General features: G+C 54.0%; 1 long non-coding RNA gene across 1 annotated transcript in view; it reads right to left on the bottom strand.

Annotated features, from left to right (window-relative positions):
- LOC142292437 (uncharacterized) overlaps positions 1-10396 on the bottom strand; it is a 38632-nt gene extending 28236 nt beyond the window's left edge. Inside the window, exon 1 of the long non-coding RNA XR_012750605.1 lies at positions 10313-10396. This is a non-coding gene — a long non-coding RNA (uncharacterized LOC142292437). The remainder of the gene's footprint in view (positions 1-10312) is intronic.
- Between the last annotated feature and the right edge of the window lie 3765 nt (positions 10397-14161).

Raw genomic sequence — 14161 nt, 5'->3', positions numbered from 1 at the left:
ACCAACAAAATGGCTCCGCATGTGATACTAAACTTCATCCTCCCTTATCCTTTTGGAAACACCCAGAAGTAGAAGGTGAGGTGACACACAGGAGAGCAGATTCCACCCACTTTTACTGCAGTTGTAATGTGAGCTAGTTGTACACTAGGTTTTCAGCAGCTGCTCCCCCTAGTGCTTAAGAGTGGAAAATAGCAAACTTTTTACATTTTTTTTATATTTTGGTCAGTTAAAAGCTAATTACAATATTTCCACAAAACATTAAAACATTAATACTTTACATTTTTTCAGTTATTTCATTATTTTATTTTATTTTTTTTATAGCACCTTCCTTTTAATATTAACTCCTGAGATTCCATGTATGCTGTTATTAAGCTGAACCACTAGAAATAGTCAGCCAGGTGGATCGCCTGTGGTGGTAAAACAACTACGGGATAACTAGGGAGTAATAGAGAGCACTGGACCAGCGGGGGTGAGCAATAAATGTCTGGGTCACTACAAATGCTGCCCGCCACCACTGGGCCACTACAAATGCTGCCCTCCACCACTGGGCCACTACAAATGCTGCCCTCACCACTGGGCCACTACAAATCAAATGCTGCCCTCACCACTGGTTCTCTACAAATGCTGCCCTCCACCACTGGGTCACTACAAATGCTGCCCTCCACTACTGGGTCACTACAAATGCTACCCTCCACCACTGTGTCAATACAAATGCTGCCCTCCACCACTGGGTCATTAGAAATGCTGCCCTCCACCAGTGGGCCACTACAAATGCTGCCCTCTACCACTGGGTCACTACAAATGCTGCACTCCACCACTGTGTCACTACAAATGCTGCCCTCACCACTGGGTCACTACAAATGCTGCCCTCACCACTGGGTCACTACAAATGCTGCCCTCACCACTTGGTCACTACAATTGCTGCCCTCCACTACTGGGTCACTATAAATGCTGCCCTCACCACTGGGTCACTACAAATGCTGCCCTCCACTACTGGGTCACTATAAATGCTGCCCTCACCACTGGGTCACTACAAATGCTGCCCTCCACCAATGGGTCACTACAAATGCTGCCCTCCACCATTGGGCCACTACAAATGCTGCCCTCACCACTGGGTCACTATAAATGCTGCCCTCACCACTGGGTCACTATAAATGCTGCCCTCCACTACTGGGTCGCTACAAATGTTGCCCTCCACCACTGGGTCACTATAAATGCTTCCCTCACCACTGGGTCACTACAAATGCTTCCCTCCACCACTGGGTCACTACAAATGCTGCCCTCACCACTGGGTTACTATAAATGCTGCCCTCCACTACTGGGTCGCTACTGTGGCACCTTGGACAAGCCAGGGGTCACAGATAACAACACCTACACACCCCACACTCCCGGTCAGGCACACCGAAGTCAGACACAAACCCTTGTTGCCTCCCTCCAGGGGCTGATGTCCACACCAGGGGGTGGGCCAGGCGGTTGGCCCCGCCCACCGAGGAGTTCACAGTCCTGGAGGAGGGAAAACCAGGCAGATCAGTTTGAGTAGAGTTGAGAGAGGAGTAAAGTGGTAGTTAAGCAGCCTGAAGTTGGTCCGGGTGTGTGGCCCGGACGGATCAGCAAGGTTGGCAGACGGTGGTGACCGTCTGCAGGAGTGGCCTATTGGAGCTAGCCGTAAGGACCGTGGACGGGCGGTGGCCCGGCGGTACCGGACCGGTACGCAAAGAGAAGCCAGCACCATCCGGCAGGGGCTTACGGACCCCGGCAAGGCTAGGAGTCGCCGTGAATTTGCCAAATCCGTTAGCGAAGGGAACCTCCTGGGTTTCCCAGCAGCCAAGTCCCAACAGAAGGCAACCGTCCAACCGAGAGAGGGAAACACAGTCACTGCCAAGGCTAAAGTTCCCAGGGCCAGAGCCTGCGGGCAAAAGGGGCTCCTTCAGCACCCATCCAAGCTGGGGAGCGGGTTACCGGTGGGAACCCATTGGAACTGTTACACTACATAGGTGCAGGGAAAGGCAGTCACCATCAACCTGCCGGGAGAAACAACACCGCAGCCGTCTGTGGGACCCGTCCATCCAGCCGAGTGTTTTACCGAGAACTGTGTCCTGATCATTGGCTGAGTGAGTACCACCGTGCCGTGCGGCACAGCGCTGCCTCTGCGACCCTGCACCTCACCAGGCCCTGTAACCCGCCTGCCATCCATCCCTACCCCATCACCGGGCCCCGGGACAACCAACCCCCCTACCCACGGAGGGGAAAACTAACATCAAAGCTGCTCCCTGTCATCGCTCCCGGGATCCCCGTCCAGAGCAGTGGTGGTGTCACCAATATCACCACAACCGTGGGTGGCGTCATGGACAATATCCAATCCCCACAATCAATCCCCACCCTTTTCACTCACGGGCGAGGAACGCCGCTCGAGTCCCCGGGATTCGGCCCACCGCTCGAGCCACCACCGAGCAGCGGCAGCAGCAGCAGCCGGACCCGAGCAGTGGGAGAGCGCAGCATGCCCTCCTCCATCCGCGACAACTTGGCGTCACGAACAGGATCTTACCGCTCTGCCGTCTGGTAACCGCCGGAGGTGTCCGGCCGGAAAATTTGAGAAGCCGCCTTCTTGGGCGCGAAGAATTCCCGCTCGAGCGTCTCCTCGAGTAGTGGAGGCGCGAAGGCCAAAACCCCGCCTCTGTAGAGGAGGAGCCGGAAAGAGACTAAGGGGGACGGAAGCAAGATGTCTGCGCCCGAAGAAGCCGCTGGAGGAGCGGCGGACGCAGTCGTGGGAGCACCCGTAGATGGGAATGGGCCTGCACAGGTCCCGGCCGCGCTGGCGGGGGGCGCCGCGGCCCCAGCTCTCGCTCAGGTGATGCCGTTCTCTCTGCCCTATGTGCCCGGAGCTGCCTGGTTACCGCAGTACGATGGGAAACCTGATGCCTTGCAGGTTTTCCGGAAAAAGCTTAGTCCGCTAATAGAGCTGTACCCCCTGACTGATAAGCAACGTGCAGCGCTAGTGCTGGGGCAGCTAACCGGCGTGGCTGAGCAAGAGGCGGAGACCTGGGCCGAAGGGGACAGGTCCTCTGTAGCCACCATCTTTGAGAAGTTGCAGACTGCCTTTGAGACCCGTACTGAAGCCAAGTTGCGGATGCAGTTCTATCAATGGCGGCAACGGCCCGCAGATAGTATTCGGGACTATGCCTTGCGCCTGCAAACCGCACTCCGCACACTGAAGCGGGTGGACACCATCAACAGTGCGGACAGTAACAAAATGTTAAGTGAGCAGTTTGTGTAGGGGATGAGGTCCTCAGAGGACCGCAAACAACTTCGGCTGTGGGCCCTAGAACACCCTGATGTGGACTTTGCCGTATTAAAGGAACGGGCCATCAAAGCCCTGCAACCCCCCGCATCGGAAGCCCCTGAGCCAGCCCCGTGGCCGGTGGAGACTGCTCCCGTCGTTATGGCCCCTACCCCACCAGCACCTCCAGTGCCTGCAGCCCCAAGCGGAACGATGGAAGAACTCGCTGCTCAGGTTCGCCGCATGGATGGGGACCTCGCTAAGATCCTCGCCGCACTCCAGCCTCCGACCAGATCCCAGGCCCCGGTGAAGATGCAGCTCGCCGACAGCCCTGAGGACGTCCCCTGGATGCAGCGGCGAAGGGCCAATGACTCACGGTATGGACCCCCAATCTGTTAAACGAGCAACCCCTGGGGTCACGGGCCAATCCTCAGGAGTAGAACCCCATGGCCCCCCAGACTGGAGGGACCGGTACATTGGGGCCCGGCCCATCATCCCCGTGGCTGTGGACGGCATACCAGTGATGACTCTCCTGGACACTGGATCACAGGTAACCACCATACCATACACACTGTATCAACGGTATTGGGGAAAAGACGAACTGGCTCCCCCAGATGCCAGTATGACACTGATTGCTGCTGATGGACTCCCATTGACCCATGTGGGGTACAAGCAAGTGGCTATGACTGTGGGACGAGCTGAACTGCAACACCAGGGTATGATTGTGATAAAGAATGAACCCAGTGATCATAACCCGAAGGTAGTGCTAGGGACTAACGTAATGGAGCACTATATGAGTGATGTGCTGACCCTACTGCAGCAGCTGGCCGCCACGGCGGCGGGGAGCCGACAGAGAGCTGTGTAGCGTCAGATCCGAGCCCTGATGTACCGCCAACATGTGAACTCGACAGGAGGAGAGATTGGTGGGGTGAGAGTGATGGATGTTGCCCCTTTGATTGTACCTCCCAGGAGCGAGATGATGATTTGGTGTAGGGCAGCGGTAGGGCCCCAGGGGTGTGACTACCCCGCCATGATAGAGCCCATGCCCTCTGAACACTGGCCCACAGTAATGGCCGCCCGAGGGGTGGTAAATGTAAAGAAGGGGAGGGTGCCCATAAGGGCGCTGAACTGCGGGGAGGAAGAAGTCAGGCTTCCCCGGTACGCTACCCTTGCCAAGTTGTTCACTCTGGATTCCCACACCATCCGCGAGGCCGTTCCCCCAACCTCACCACCTACTGCCAGCACTCACCCATCCCAAGGGGAGTTAGACGAGTGGTGCCGACAGCTACATGTAGGCACTGACGATACCCCTACACATCACAAAGAAGGGGTATACCGGGTGGTACGGGAGTATGAGCGAGTTTTTAGCAAACATCCCCTAGACTTTGGTCAGATTAAAGGGGTCCAACACCATATCCCCACCGGTGAGCACCCCCCTACCAAAGAGAGGTACAGGCCTATTCCCCCTGCACACTACCAATGTGCCAAGGACATGTTGAGGAACATGAAGGAGGCAGGAGTTATTAGGGACAGCTGTAGTCCCTGGGCCGCCCCGTTGGTACTGGTTAAGAAGAAGGATGGCACCATGCGGATGTGTGTGGATTATCGGAAAATTAACCAGATAACGCATAAGGATGCTTAACCTCTGCCCCGCATTGAGGAATCTCTGGCTGCGCTGAGAACCGCTAACTATTTTTCCACCCTTGACCTCACCAGTGGGTACTGGCAGGTGGCTGTGGCGCCCGAAGACCGAGAGAAGAGTGCATTTGCCACCCCTATGGGACTCTGTGAGTTTAATAGCATGCCGTTCGGGCTGTGCAATGCCCCTGGAACCTTCCAACGACTGATGGAATGCTGTCTGGGGCATCTAAATTTTGAGACCGTCCTGCTGTACCTGGATGATGTGATTGTGTACTCCCAGACATATGAAGCCCACCTGGAGCACCTAGCCGAGGTGTTCGTGAAACGCCCACGCCGGGGCTTGCAGGGCTCGCACGGTCACCGGGCCGGTGGTATTCGGGGTCAGGCTGTGAGTGGCCCGACCCGGCTTCCGTGACCCCCGGCGGGTATCAATAAAAAGGAAAGTTCGACCGTCAGTCCGGTATTACAAGGGGGACGGAAGGAGGGTAACGGGGTCCCTGGGGGGGCTTGCCATCGCTCTTCCCCAGGAAACAGTACGGGACGGGGACGGGGGTGCTTGCAGCGCCACCCGTGGTTTGCGGCCAGGTGTTAAGCCGCCGCTGCGCAGTCTCTCTCTGGGGCAGGTGTTACGGGCAGCCGGATAGAATCGCTCCCCACGGGTGGAGCGGGGGAGCCCCGGGAGGTTAATGAGACCCAGGGCAACAGTCCTCAGGGACACCGGGGGCACAAGGCGGCGGCATTACTCACAGCAGTCACGGTGTGCGGTTCCAGTTGTTCTTTATTTAAAGTCCGTTTCCCATCGCACCCGGGTGCTGGTCCTCGCCGCCTGTAGTCTTTGGTCGGTCCCGGGCAGGTAGGAGGAAGGCGTGTCCGGTGAGGTGTTCTGGGGGTCTCTGCCTTTCGGTGTGTTAGTGCCGTCCCCGTGGCATAGAGCATCTTGGGAACTCGCCGCCTCTCTGTCTCTCTCCTCCCCAGTAGCGGACCTAACACAACCGCCACCGGGTACAACTTGCTCCAGGGAACCCCAGTCCTCAGCTCCATTCCCCTCCTCTAGGTGTTATCAGCCCTGGTCTCGTGGCATCTCCTCAACAGGAGCGGTTCTCTGGATGTCTGCACTCCCTTGCAGCCCCTGACGTTCTGCCTAAACTTCTGTGTGCTCTGCACTAAACTCACTCCTTCAGGCCCCCCTCCCCTTGGTTGTCATGGGAACCTGCCTGTGTCCAGCCACCTGCTCATTAATGAGACAGGATGAGTCATGGACTCAGAACAAACTTCATGCTGCAAATGCTGTTAACTCCTTCCTGCCAGTGTGATGTTAGTGTGTGTTGTGGGGACCCTTCTTCCTCCTGCCCGGGAAAAATGGGGTAACATTTAATACCCTGTAACGACCCGTTTACAGGGGCGTTACATTCGCGTCCCTTGCCAAATATGGGATGAAGTTGAAGCCCTCAAAGTGTCATCTGCTGAAACCCAGAGTGCAGTACCTAGGGCATGTGGTCAGTGTAGAGGGTGTCGCCCCTGACCCTGAGAAAATCTCCGCCATCCAGGACTGGTCGAGGCCGACCACGGTGAGAGAAGTGAGGCAGTTCCTAGGCCTAGTGGGGTATTACCGTCGCTTCATCAAGTGGTACACGAAGATGGCCGCCCCCATGCAAGACCTCCTCGTGGGACAGACCAAAGGTGGTAGACCCCTAGGAGCCCCATTGGTGTGGGAAGAAAGGCATGAGGAATCCTTCCGTCAGCTGAGAGCGGCCCTGACCGGAGAAGAAATCCTAGCATACCCTGATTACAACTACCCCTTCATCCTCTACACCGATGCCAGTAATGTAGGCTTGGGGGCAGTCCTATCCCAGGTCCAAGACGGAAAAGAAAAAGTGATTGCTTATGCTAGCCGAAGGCTTCGACCGACCGAGAGGAACCCTGAGAACTACAGCTCTTTCAAGCTTGAACTCCTGGCACTGGTGTGGGCTATCACCGAGCGGTTCCGCCATTACCTGGCAGCGGCTAAGTTTACCGCTTTCACGGATAATAACCTCCTGACCCACCTGGACACAGCCAAGCTGGGCGCGTTGGAACAGCGGTGGGTGGCTAGGCTAGCCAACTACAATTTCACCATCAAGTACAGGGCCGGCCGTGCCAACGTTAATGCCGATGCACTCTCTTGGATGCCCCACCTGTTGGAAGAAGGGCCCGAGGATGACGACCTCGAAGAGATTGAGTTGCCCGCATTTCATCAGCCACCGACTGAGAAGGTGCATGTCCATCAACAACGGGTAAACCTGGACCCGCTGCCCAGCCAGGAGTGGCAAGAAGCCTAGCACCAGGCACCCGCTATCCGCCTAGTCAAGATCTTGGTGGAACAAGGCGCTGCTGGGATAGACCCTGCCGCCCCAGCCGAAGCCCAACGCCTGTGTACCGTGAGCTGATTAACCCGAAGACTCATGAGAAGATCCGCCAGTTGGTGATTCCCCAAGCTAACGTGCTCACCGTCCTGCAAGCATACCATGATGGTGCTGGACACTTCGGATGGAAGAAACTAGAGATGCTGTTGAGAGAGCGGTTCTATTGGAGTGAAATGCGGGAATCTGTAGAGGCCTGGTGCCGAGAGTGTGGCCCTTGCACGCTGAGAAGGAAGGATGAGGCCAGCCAGAAGGCGTCTGCTGGCCCTTTCCAACCTGGAGATGTAGTGCTGAAGCGAAAGAGGAGGACCCACAAGCTGGATGATCAATGGGAGCAAACCCCATATGTCATACAGCCCACAGGATGGGAAGATGGGAAGGCCTACCAGATCAGTCTTGACCAAGGGGGCACTTTGGCCACGGTTTCCCGGGACCATCTAAAGAGGTGCCCACCAGCATTGAGGGCAGCGGCTGAAGCTCCGGTTCCTAGACCGGCGGAGAAGGCAAAAGAGGTAATCCACACCATAATGGGTGACTTTACAGCAGACTGGCCTACACAGAATGGCGCGGTGATTCTTCCAGTGATACTGTTCCCACAACCCGTGGATGAGGAAGTGATGGAAGTGGTCAACCATGAGCCAGTGCCCAGGGATGAACCTGTACCCAGCTCCCCTATGCCTCCGCCTGCCCCACACGATAGCAGGGAAGAGGAACTGATTGTTCCCTCTGCCCCACTGCCTGTCACCACTGACACCGGACCCCGGAGGTCCACTCGTCCTAACCTAGGTAGACCCCCACTTAGCTACAGGGAAACTACTCTTTAAAGAGGGGGAATTGTGTCTGTGTGTGTTAAAAGTACCGTTTAAAAGTTGAAAATGAATGTTAAAAAAGAATGATAACCGAAGATTCACCTGATTGACAATCCGTGATTGAAACCGGTCGTTGCCGGCACCGTTGTCCCCGTGGGAACTGTTTTCAAGTTTTGCGTAAGGGACTCCTTATGGACAAGCCTGAGAACTTGCAGGGCAACCACGAACTTGTGGCTTGTAAATAATAATGTTTGTGGCTTTCACCGTTGCCGCCTCCGGAGAGGCAGATTGGAGGAAGGGCCCGCAGTGGAGCAGGCTGGGGCCCAGCCATCACCGGAACCGGTGGCAATCCTCTGGGGGTTTCAGGGGTTCCCCATGGACGTGGGTCCCCTGAAAAGGACAGAACCCGCTCGGGTAACTTGTGCTGGACTGGGGTCAAGGGGTGCTGCCTGTTTGCTTAGGGGCAGCATCAGGGCCAGGTTGCTTGGGTGGGAGAGACCGGAAGCCAACACCGTTAGTAACGTTTAAGTAAGAGTACCTCCCGATGTGGGAAGATGTTATTATGCTTGTAATATGTTTACCGTTTATCTTTTCCAGCTTGTGAAAATAAAACCGGTGATGGACGGGCAGCCCGCGGACGGTCTGCATTTTACTAAGGGGGAATGTGGCGCCCTGGACAAGCCAGGGGCCACAGATAACCACACCTACACACCCCACACTCCCGGTCAGGCACACCGAAGTCAGACACAAACCCTTGTTGCCTCCCTCCAGGGGCTGATGTCCACACCAGGGGGTGGGCCAGGCGGTTGGCCCCGCCCACCGAGGAGTTCACAGTCCTGGAGGAGGGAAAACCAGGCAGATCAGTTTGAGTAGAGTTGAGAGAGGAGTAAAGTGGTAGTTAAGCATCCTGAAGTTGGTCCGGGTGTGTGGCCCGGACGGATCAGCAAGGTTGGCAGACGGTGGTGACCGTCTGCAGGAGTGGCCTATTGGAGCTAGCCGTAAGGACCGTGGATGGGCGGTGGCCCGGCGGTACCGAACCGGTACGCAAAGAGAAGCCAGCACCATCCGGCAGGGGCTTACGGACCCCGGCAAGGCTAGGAGTCGCCGTGAACTTGCCAAATCCGTTAGCGAAGGGAACCTCCTGGGTTTCCCAGCAGCCAAGTCCCGACAGAAGGCAACCGTCAAACCGAGAGAGGGAAACACAGTCACCGCCAAGGCTAAAGTTCCCAGGGCCAGAGCCTGCGGGCAAAAGGGGCTCCTTCAGCACCCATCCAAGCTGGGGAGCGGGTTACCGGTGGGAACCCATTGGAACCGTTACACTACATAGGTGCAGGGAAAGGCAGTCACCATCAACCTGCCGGGAGAAACAACACCGCAGCCGTCTGTGGGACCCGTCCATCCAGCCGAGTGTTTTACCGAGAACTGTGTCCTGATCATTGGCTGAGTGAGTACCACCGTGCCGTGCGGCACAGCGCTGCCCCCGCGACCCTGCACCTCACCAGGCCCCGTAACCCGCCTGCCATCCATCCCTACCCCATCACCGGGCCCCGGGACAACCAACCCCCCTACCCACGAAGGGGAGAACTAACATCAAAGCTGCTCCCTGTCATCGCTCCCGGGATCCCCGTCCAGAGCAGAGGTGGTGTCACCAATATCACCACAACTGTGGGTGGCGTCACGGACAGTATCCAATCCCCACAATCAATCCCCACCCTTTTCACTCACGGGCGAGGAACGCCGCTCGAGTCCCCGGGATCCGGCCCACCGCTCGAGCCACCACCGAGCAGCGGCAGCAGCAGCAGCAGCCGGACCCGAGCAGTGGGAGAGCGCAGCGTGCCCTCCTCCGCCCGCGACACTACAAATGCTGCCCTCCACCACTGGGTCACTATAAATGCTGCGCTCACCACTGGGTCACTACAAAGGCTTCCCTCCACCACTGGGTCACTATAAATGCTGCCCTCACCACTGGGTCACTACAAATGCTGCCCTCACCACTGGGTCACTATAAATGCTGCCCTCACCACTGGGTCACAACAAATGCTGCCCTCACCACTGCGCCACTACAAATGCTACCCTCACCACTGGGTCCCTACAAATGCTGCCCTCCACCACTGGGTCACGCAAAAACCTAACCTTGTATAACGACTTCTCCTATAGTACTTTATTCCCAGAAATGACATACGTACTGGATTGTCTCAAGTGGCGGTATCCATCCTGATTTTGCATATTTTGCTTCGGTGAACGCTTGAGGTGTGGTCCTGATTTTGTGGATCCATCTGTTTCAGAGGTGGAGAAAACAAAAGCAATAACAGATTTCACAACAGCAAATGTATCACAGTGACTCCAACCTACAATATACTGGTAACATATCAAAGAGATCGTACCATTCAGGGTGCAGTGTGACTGCAGGGGGCGCCATCAGGGTCGGACTGGGTCATCTGGGGCCCACAGAAGGCATTGACTCTAGGGGCCCACATTACAACTGTACGCAATACCTGTTAGTCGTTATCCTCTTTATAGTGGAGCATCCACGGTAAAATACAGGCGGCTCCTGCACATCCAGGGGCGTAACTACTACGGTTGCAGGGGTCACCATTGCGTCCAGGCCCGCAGGGTTAGGGGTCCGCCCTGCAGATCAGCAGCCAGCTCCTCTCTGTAAGAGAGGAGCTGTCCTGGTTAGTGGCAGACCATGATGCCGCTATGTGCCTGTGAGTCAGGGGGGCTCGATGTCAGCGAAGGGCAACGGGACCCCCTCACCCGTCATCACACACAGCAATGATGAAAAATGGAGAGGAGCGCTCTGCTCCATTTTTCTTCATTGTCCCCCTGTGCCTGTGCTCGCAGAGCGTAGTGACATCATCACTGCGTGCTGCTGAGATGAAACAGCAGAGCACAGGATGGGATGAAGCAAACCGAAGCAGCGAGGGAACGAGGAGTGCTGAGAGGACAGTGCAGTGGCTGACATAGCTTGTGCAATTTTTTTACCGGGGCACAGAGGGGAAGGGGCCCCTCGCAACTAAGAGAGGGCCATGCACGTAATAAGTATTATATATGTCTGGGGTCCGACTCACTCACCAGGAAACTGCTGAGTGCCGATCAGCCCCGGAACCAGTAAGAGACCCTCCTATGTTACCGTGCAGCTCTGCTCAGGGCTCTGCATCACACTGTGCCCTTCCACCTGCTAAGAGTGAGGGGAGAAGATGGAGGCCGCAGCCAAAGAGGAGCGGCTGACTCCTAACATTGTGTGTGTGTGTGTGTGTGTGCGTGCGTGCGTGCGTGCGTGCGTGCGTGCGTGCGTGTGTGTGTGTAGAGCTGCTTTCTGCAGGAGTGAAGGTCACAGCTGAGGGGCTCCACAGGTCATCAGTAACTTATAAAGAAATAGAGAGGTGAGTATATACTTATTGAATCTGTGTTTGCTTTTACATAAAAGAAAAAGGTTTTGGTACCGTGTTAGCCAGTTGAAAAATGATTGATTGCTCTCAGTGAGAGAAACAAAATTAAAATTTTGTAGTTGTGATACCTTTTAATGGCTAACTAAAATAAAATATGATGTTATAAAGCAAGCTTTCGAGACATCTCAGGTCTCTTCCTCAGGCATGGTTTTACCGAGATGTCTCGAAAGCTTGCTTTATAACATCATATTTTATTTTAGTTAGCCATTAAAAGGTATCACAACTACAAAATTTTAATTTTGTTTCTCTCACTGAGAGCAATCAATGCTTTTACATACACACCCATGTTGCTGGTACTGTATATAATTCTGCATGTGTCATTTTATATATATATATATATATATATATATATATATATACTTATATATATAAAAGTATATACACTATATATATATATATATATATATATATATATATATATATATATATATAAAATGTGCATAAAATCTCTGTTCATAAGTAGTATGTGTAAAAGTACCGGTGTGTTTGTATGTATAGTATATATGCTTGTGGATATGTGCATGTGTCTATCATATATACTGTATATATGTTATATACAGTACTGACCAAAAGTTTGGACACACCTCATCTCTAGAACAACTGTTAAGAGGAGACTTTGTGCAGCAGGCCTTCATGGTAAAATAGCTGCTAAGAAACCACTGCGAAGGACAGGCAAAAAGCAGAAGAGACTTGTTTGGGCTAAAGAACACAAAGAATGGACATTAGACCAGTGGAAATCTGTGCTTTGGCCTGATGAGTGCAAATTTGAAATCTTTGGACCCAACCACCGTGTCTTTGTAGAATAGGTGAACGGATGGACTCTACATGGCTGGTTCCAACCGTGAAGCATGGAGGAGGAGGTGTGATGGTGTGGGGGTGCTTTGCCCTTGACACTGTTGGGGATTTATGCAAAATTGAAGGCATACAGAACCAGCATGGCTATCACAGCATCTTGCAGCAGCGTGCTATTCCATCCAGTTTGCGTTTAGTTGGACCATCATTTATTTTTCAACAGGACAATGACCCCAAACACACCTCCAGGCTGTGTAAGGGCTATTTGACTAAGAAGGAGAGTGATGGGGTGCTACGCCAGATGACCTGACCTCCACAGTCACCAGACCTGAACCCAATCGAGATGGTTTGGTTTGAGCTGGACCGCAGAGTGAAGGCAAAAGGGCCAACAAGTGCTAAGCATCTCTGGGAACTCCTTCAAGACTGTTGGAAAACCATTTCCGGTGACTACCTCTTGAAGCTCATCAAGAGAAAGCCAAGAGTGTGCAAAGCAGTAATCAAAGCAAAAGGTGGCTACTTTGAAGAACCTAGAATATAAGACATATTTTCAGTTGTTTCACACTTTTTTAAGTATTTCATCCCACATGTCTTAATTCATAGTTTTGATGCCTTCAATGTGAATCTATAATGTTCATAGTCATGAAAATAAAGAAAACTCTTTGAATAAGAAGGTGTGTCCAAACTTTTGGTCTGTACTGTATATATATATATATATATATATATATATATATATATATATATATATATATATTGTGAGGTAGCGCGGTCGGCTGCGCAGCAGAAGACACGGGATCCAGGCATCAAGGTTCACAGCACACGGTGTTTAATGTCCAAACAAAAATCCACAGCAATATACATGTCTCTCCAGCAGAGACTCAGGGAGTTGTGATCACTCCCTCACACCCGGCACACCTGCCCTCGTTCCTGATTCTATTTAACCCTTCCTTCAGTCTGTAGGGAAACAGCATTAACCCTATAGTGGATTCACTTTCTATCATGGAGTGAGCACAACCTGGGCGAGACATACCGGCCGTCATAGATAACCCCGGTCACAGTCTCACATACCCCCCCCCTTAGTTCAAGCGTGCGGGGTTGAACTCCAGCCATCAAACACGGGCCGCGGGACAAGGCATCGGCGTTGCCCTGCAACCTACCGGCCCGGTGTTCAACCGTAAACCGGAAGTTCTGCAGAGAAAGGAACCACCGGGTAACCCGGGCATTCCGTTCCTTGGCGGACCTCATCCAGACCAGTGGAGAGTGATCCGTCACCAAGCGAAACTGCCGTCCCAGCAGGTAATAGCGTAGGGACTCCAAGGCCCACTTGATCGCCAGGCACTCCTTCTCCACTACGCTATAATTCCGCTCGGGAGGGGTGAGCTTCCTACTTAAGAAGGTGACGGGGTGTTCCTCCCCCTGAACCACCTGAGACAGCACTGCCCCCAGGCCGACCTCCGAGGCGTCAGTCTGTACTATGAACTCCTTCCGGAAATCAGGGTTGACAAGAACGGGCCGTCCGCACAGGACCCCCTTCAGGGCCCGGAAGGAGTCCTCGGCCTGCGGAGTCCAGCGCACCATGACGGACTTCTTGCCTTTGAGAAGGTCAGTCAAGGGGGCTGATAGTCCCGCAAAATCCTTTACAAACCTCCTGTAGTACCCCACGATACCCAGGAAGGCCCTAACCTGCTTCGTGGTCAGGGGTCTAGGCCACTTCTGGATCGCCTCAACCTTGTTAATTTGGGGCTTAATCACTCCTTGGCCTATCACGTAGCCCAAGTAGCGGGCTTCCGTGAG

Source organism: Anomaloglossus baeobatrachus, chromosome 1 (assembly GCF_048569485.1).
Source record: "Anomaloglossus baeobatrachus isolate aAnoBae1 chromosome 1, aAnoBae1.hap1, whole genome shotgun sequence".
Taxonomy (NCBI): domain Eukaryota; kingdom Metazoa; phylum Chordata; class Amphibia; order Anura; family Aromobatidae; genus Anomaloglossus; species Anomaloglossus baeobatrachus.
The sequence above is the reverse complement of the archived record's forward strand: the minus strand, read 5'-3'. Positions and strand labels throughout refer to the sequence as shown.